At 32.5% G+C, this 7,464-nt stretch overlaps 1 pseudogene; it reads right to left on the reverse strand.

The window, feature by feature from the left end:
- Positions 1-2,818: 2,818 nt before the first annotated feature.
- Positions 2,819-4,223, reverse strand: LOC149232501 (putative anthocyanidin reductase; annotated as a pseudogene).
- Positions 4,224-7,464: the final 3,241 nt, after the last annotated feature.

A 7,464-nucleotide genomic window follows, 5' to 3' on the forward strand; every position in this document is an offset into this window, starting at 1 on the left:
AGAAGCAAGGTCTCACATTTAGATACAAATCCATGTTAGGCCATATGAAGGTCTGAACATATAAGAATGTGTTGGACAAATTGACTCATAATTGACCTCTCATAAGATACCTTATGATATTAAAAGTTAACCCAAAGTTAGACCAGGAGTAAATTCCGTAGGATTCTCTATAACCTGTATTTAATTGATAGTTCATGTGTCTTTATATGAGGTTGGATGGTGACATTACGACGATAGTGAACATCACAATTATATACATACTTACTACAAAGTTTGTTCACTATAAAACCATAGGGTGTTAATTTCTAGTTTTGAGCTGCATCGTAAATGTAAATAAAATCTTTCCTTCACTATTGTGTCTAGTTATAAATCATTTTTTAGGGATATATATATATATATATGTGTGAGAGATAAGATTTTTAATTATGGAGGCATTTCTTTACTTTATCATATAAATTCTTTATGTGTAAATAGACTTTGTTACAGTACCTTTGGTTATCAACATTACATACTCAGAAATTCATGACCCATTTCATATGACATTTCTTCTTAATTAACCAATTTAATTAAAAAAGCATAACTACTTTGAAATGTGAATATTACTAAGTATATTCTATATTCTTTGATCGAGATTAAATTCACTTAATAATTAAGTGATAGTTAAATTAAAATTTTAAAAGCTTTATTCCAAAAATAAATACACTTGTAGACATAATCATAAAAGAAGTAAAAAAATAATGATATATGAAATTTTTTAGGATTTTTAATATATTAAATTTATTTATGTATTTTAAAATATATTGAGATATAAAAAAGTGCATGGGTATTGCTTTTTAAGATTTAAAATAAAAAATAAAAAAGTCATAATTTAATGAGTGATAACTCATTTAATTTAGCATTTTGTGGTTGTGGAAATACATGTGAGGTGAGATAAAAATTATGAAAAATGTAAAAACATTAATCATTTATATTTTTTATTTTAATATTTTAAGATATTAAATTTATTTATATATTTAAAAATGTGTTTTAAATAATAATATATTATATTTCAATTAGAAAACAAAATTTAGAAAAATTAAAACAAATTTTAATATTTTATAATAAAAAAAGTTAAATATATTATAATTTTTAAAAATAAAAATAAATTAAAAAATAATAATATTGAGAATAAGTTTTACTTTAACTAACCTTTTAATATATTTTCAAATTAATTTTAATATTTTAATATATTAATTTTAATATTAAAATTATAAATTTTAATTGTAAAATTTACACAATCCAATTTTCCAAAAAAATATTCATAATATAAAATATATTTTAAATAATCTATTATTGAAGTATAAAAAAATTATCCCAAGATAAAATATTTAAATAATAATCTAATCCCGTTCCTAGTTCTGGTTCATCAAATAACCAAAGCACTGTGATGAGTGTGAGAACTCGATAAGGTTGTCTAGTTGTATAAAAAGGAGTTATTAGTTGCATCATGTTTTTATAAAAACAAAGATATATAGTCAAATCATATAACTTCACATATTGTGCTTAGAACTTCACACAATTCCACACAATTCAATAAGATTGTTTAGTAGATTTTAAAAAAAGCTATGTTATAAGGAATCTTTTTCAAGAGTTGGGAAATCTATTTTGAGCTACAATGGGAATTTGGAAAAGTTCTTGGACCTTTGAAGACTTTTTTTTTGGAGTTTCCGCGTTCCCTGGGGTTGGGGAATACAAAACTTATAGAGAAATATGCTGCACTGCCCACAAAACATGAGCCTAAGTTGAAACCTTGGCATAAAGAAAGGCCAAGGACATCCTTCACACAGATATCCTTAATTGAGAAACTCGAGCAATCTCTTGATGGGTTAAGGAAGTGTGTGGGACCTCGATGTAAGGGTGATATGTGAGATGTTATGCTGATGAGTATTCCTTTTGTTGTTTATGTATATATATGACAGAAGATTGTGTGTGCACAGTCAATGCTTAAACATTAGAGTTTCTTTACTTTTTCTCTTAAGAATAACTAGAAAAACATATGTAAAATTGTTCCTTTGTATTTTTAACCCAAATTGATTCAAAGACTCGTCATGCGTCATAATGTTAATATTTTTTATATATAAAATGGATAGATTTAGGGAGAAAAACACCCAAAGAATATATTTATATATAAGAGAGATTATATAGTTATTATTTATATATTTAAATTGATTTTAATATTTGAATATTTTGTTTCAATAGGTTTTTTTATTATTATATAAATTATATAATTAAAAAAATATTTTATATTTTTATATTTTTAATTTTTTAGCCGTTTCCAACACGAGTACCCAAGTTCTCCCAACATTCTCACGTTCTAGAAACTCGTGCAACATACAAAAAAGAGATTTGTTTTTAGTGTCATTGTTTGGATTTACTGTTGTCTGAATCAGGTGGAAAAATTTGAGGTTAAATTTTGATTTGGGTTATTGAAACTTGTTTTTGGATTATTAATATGGATTCAGTTTGACTGTAGATATGGATTCAGCATCATGAAAAACCCTGGGGCACTTTGATTGTGCAGTCTTATCCATCAAACTTGAGATTTCAATAAATTACTGTCAGATTTTAGAGAAATTAAATTGGAATTTTTTTTTAAAAACCATACTAAAAACAATTCATAAAAAAATCTTTAGACTGCTCAATTTTTAATAAAAATAGAGATACATTGTCAAATCTACTTCCTTTTGTGTGTGAACGGAATGATCACGTACTCCAACCACACCGCGGTTTTATTACCATCGCTCATCAAACATCCTTTTTGTTTAGTGGTCTTCTCGTCTTAATTAGGCATTCCCTTGCTCCTCAAGTATTCCACACCGTCATCGTAGATCTCATCAATGCCACATTTGAAGGAGAAACCACTCTCCACCAATTTCTTCGACGAAATGTTCACCTTCAGGCTCTCAGCTGGCACATCTTCAAACCTGGACGTATACACACAGACATTCAATTGCAATATATACGCATACATGCACATATCCAGACGACAGGAAAAGGCAATACATTACTGATATTGATACTCACTGGGTTGGGACATTGTACTGCGAATAGCGTTTTGACAAGTAGCTTGCGAGGTCCGAGATGGAGGTGCTGATTGAGCAGCAGATGTAGCGGCCCTGTGCAGAGGAGTTCTCCATCAAGTAAATATAAGCACTGCAGAGGTCGTCAACGTGTACTATTGAAGACATCCATATAACGTCGTCAACTGCTTCAAATACCCCAAGAGCTGTGGGATGCCAGTGAGGAGTGAGAGGGCCACCTGAAGAGTGCCGGGCACGTCTGGGGTGATGGAAGAGCCCGCGACAAGCACAGGAATGATGATCACAACATCCAGATCGTACTTCTTTGCGTATTGGAGCGCTGCTTGCTCTGCCAAAATCTTGGAAACCGAATATTCCTGCACCGTCAAATAAATCATGTCCATTAGATCATAATGAAACAAGGATTTGGAGATCTTGTAGGTTATGCGTTAAAATTTTGGTGTATGTAGGTATCTACCTACCCACCCAGGAAGTGGGCTTTTTAGTCCGCAGGGAATCAACGTCCGTCCAGAAGGATTCGTTAACGCTCTGATTCTGCTCCACTGAGTCGTGGGTCATAAACGTAGCTGCAGACGATGTTAGCATAACTGTTTGGGCTTTTGTGCATGCCGAACACTCAGCGTTCCCTCTAGGGCCGGCCTTATCACATCGTTCTGCCGGAGGACAAATTAAACTAAATATATCAGCATTTCGGTGTATTTGGTCCACGATGCATTTCAAAATGTAAAGGGAGATTTAGAGGGGTTTATCTCTGCATTTTTGGCTGTGGAATCCATAGGAGATGCTACATGAAAAACTCCTTGGCAACCGGCGACGGCGGCGTCGAAACTGCCGTCTTCCGATAGTTCAGCTCTGAAGAGCTTGAGCCGTTCAGCACCTCCGGGAATGTTCAAGAGATGGCTCACCCTCGCTTCGTTCTCTGTGCGTCCACCCAATAATATACTTGTTAAACGTACTGAAATAAAAGGCGGAAAGCTTTCTGGAGAAGAGGAGATGCAAACCTGGGTGGCGCGTTGTAGCACGGACAGTGTAACCCTTGTGGAGTAAGCGCTTGACGAGCCAGGAGCCCGCGAAACCTGCACCTGCCGTCACGCAGAAAGTTGTTGGTTGACGGCCTTTACAATTGATGGTTTCAGCGGCCATTTTGAGGAATAATGGGTGCCTCCTTTTTCCTTCAAACATTATTACGAGAGAGACAGTTTCCCTGAAACTTTACAATCAGAACGCAAGCGCCTCCATGTAAGGTTTATTTCACCACATCTACACTTGTAAATTGTGGACGCCAAGCGTTCGGTCAGGTTGATACATGTGAATAAAAGTTCTTCGGTATGAACTATAATTATTTATAATATTTTATATAATAATTATTGTTTGGTAGAACACAAACCGTCCAAACACGAAAACTCATAATTTTACATAATTCTTATAAAATTTTATTGAAATTCAGTTGCTCTTTATTATTAAATTACGAGGTATTTAATAAAATACTAGAAACAATAAAATTCAGTTCAAGTTTATTATTAAATCGAGGTATTTAATAAAATACTTAAAAAAACAATAAAATTTACTTGCTCCCAATATAAGTTATTGGTACTAACGGTGTCTTTATGTCAAATTTGACAACTCACAAGATACCCATATATATTAAATTAGTTTTGGGAGAATCTTTGTTAATTTATATAGAATATTATTTTTATAATATTTATTGGTTTAACTTAATGTCACAATTTTAATATGTTAATTTTTTATTTATATCATAGATTTGAATTATAAAAGTGTAATATTTCAATTATATATATATATATATATATATATATATATATATATATGTGCAATACAATTTGAGTGGGCTTAAATGTTAAGACTGTGTTTCCTCTTAAAAGGTCATAAGTTCAAAACCAAAGAGGTAGAGTATATATGTCTTGCTAGACTTAATAGTAAAATCACTACGGTTGGATAATAATAATTATTATATTTATTAAGTGTTATAATAAAAGTATAATATTTCAATAATATATAAAACATAAATATAAGAAAGAAACACATTTAAGCTATATAAATTTATATATATTTCTAAACAATTATTATAAAAAAATAATATTTCAATTATATATATATGAGATACAATTTTTACTAGCAATTTTAAAACTATATATATTTTAATTTTCATTTTTTTTTTAATATGTTGAATTTAGAATCAAAATTTATTTTATTTTATCAAAGTTCAAAGTTGTCAAACTCAAACATGAATACATGTGTTTATTGCTTTGAGGATTATCTCAATTGGTTGAGTCCCTATTGTTAAAGCATCTTTGCTATTTAGAATCGACTTTTTCTCTTACCCTATTATTAATGTAACATCTTTCACCCAAACAACATTGCATACTTTATAGCATACTTGATATTTATATATATATTATTAAATATCTAACCCACTCGACCTAGCGAGGTTCTCACAACTTATATGGAGGACTTGTTTAACATTCACATTAGAGACACAATATAGTTGACATGCAATAATATTAATATTCAGTCACCAATTATTGTGGGTGCAACACCTTCCGGTTAATTGACCCTCTTACCCAGTACTCGTTCATTGACATAGACTTGGAACCTTCTCGAATTAAGTTGGTATCTCTGCTAGGAGTTGATAACCTCACTTGGTTCTAGCACTCTCCGTTAGATTGCTAGATTGGTAATCGGATGATCATGAGATTCTCGGCATTTGTTAGGTTACCAGAACCCTAGCTGTGTCAGACACATTGTCATTTCTCTGTTTGCTGTTCTGTCGATGCCTCCTCTGCAAGTTGGTGATGCTGCATGCATGGGGTTTCGACTTCAATCCGAAATATGGTTACAAGTATGATAAACTCAGCTCCTGAGGTTATGAATATAGTTACCTTTTGTATGTTGAGGGTTTAGCAAACCTCACTTGGTTCTAGCACTCTCCGTTAGATTGCTAGATTGGTAATCGGATGATCATGAGATTCTCGGCATTTGTTAGGTTACCAGAACCCTAGCTGTGTCAGACACATTGTCATTTCTCTGTTTGCTGTTCTGTCGATGCCTCCTCTGCAAGTTGGTGATGCTGCATGCATGGGGTTTCGACTTCAATCCGAAATATGGTTACAAGTATGATAAACTCAGCTCCTGAGGTTATGAATATAGTTACCTTTTGTATGTTGAGGGTTTAGCAAACACTTACAAGTATTTTGGTTGTCATTTTAACCGATATACGCCACAGTTGCTAGTCTAAACTACGTTCTCGCTTCAACCTGGCTTTTACTATTTCTAGCTAGTGAATTTCCAAGAATGTATTGCCATTTAGGTAAGATATTTATGTGGAACCTCCCACTCCCGAGTGGCTATTGAATAATTTTTTAAACCCAAAATTCTTTCTTTTAACCTTGGAATATGTTTCTCTGGCTACGAAATTTAATGGTGGCCTTGTCGGTCGGTTCTCTAAACTCTGCATTGTTTCTACGACAATACTATTACCTCCTACCTTATTGAGAGATTTCTCATCGGAAATCAATCATGCATAATGGTCATGGACATGCCCAAGCCGCAGGTGAGTTCCTTGTGTAAATTACTAGGCATTCTGGGTTTCGTTACAAATATTACGACTAACCAAGCTCTGACCTCTCATAGTGGTTTCGCTGCATCCCAACTTCAGTGTTTTACTGTAAATTTCAATTATGGAAAATTTTCCTATTTCTCCAAGTTTCTTCGAGCATGAAATTTTTCCCTTTTTATTACTCTTTTAACTTAAATTCGTTTTTCACCTCGCAGGTGAGCAGTTTGGGAAATTTTCTCCTTTCCATTTTTTTGTTCCAACGAGAATTTAACCTACCTGTTGTGCATGGTATCATTTCAGGTTGGTTCATTCTCGCCGCTCGATTCCTAGTTATGAGTTAAATCACCCAGAATTTAGATACTAGCTTAGCTTGTTTAAGGTACTGGGAGCGAAAAAGTGTCCAGGTAGACAGAGTTTTATCTAGTATAAGATTGTAACTGCCATAAGGGTGTAACACCCTTGGAAACTAAATGTCATTTATTCATCCTCAGTCTAGACATGATTATCAATTTACTATTTCTTTCTTTTACTTCAAGTTTAGCTTGAACAGTTAATGCAAATCTGAATTTAAATATCAATTTGCCTTTATTAAAGGAATGTTATTAATGGCAGTGAGGTCAAGTTGTATGATGTTGACTTTCTGGTTTAAATCAAAACTTCTGTAATACTATTAGGCTGGGTTATTCATAGATATTGGAGTCACTCCTTGGCCATCTCCTCAACTGCATACTCTTCCCCGATATTTATACATTGTTATACCGAAAATGGAATTAAATATATCTATGTTTTGGGTATTTGTCATCTCAA

The sequence above is a fragment of the Pinus tabuliformis genome, chromosome J (genome assembly GCF_031772625.1).
Source record: "Pinus tabuliformis cultivar Carrire ecotype Pingquan chromosome J, CPIR1, whole genome shotgun sequence".
Taxonomy (NCBI): domain Eukaryota; kingdom Viridiplantae; phylum Streptophyta; class Pinopsida; order Pinales; family Pinaceae; genus Pinus; species Pinus tabuliformis.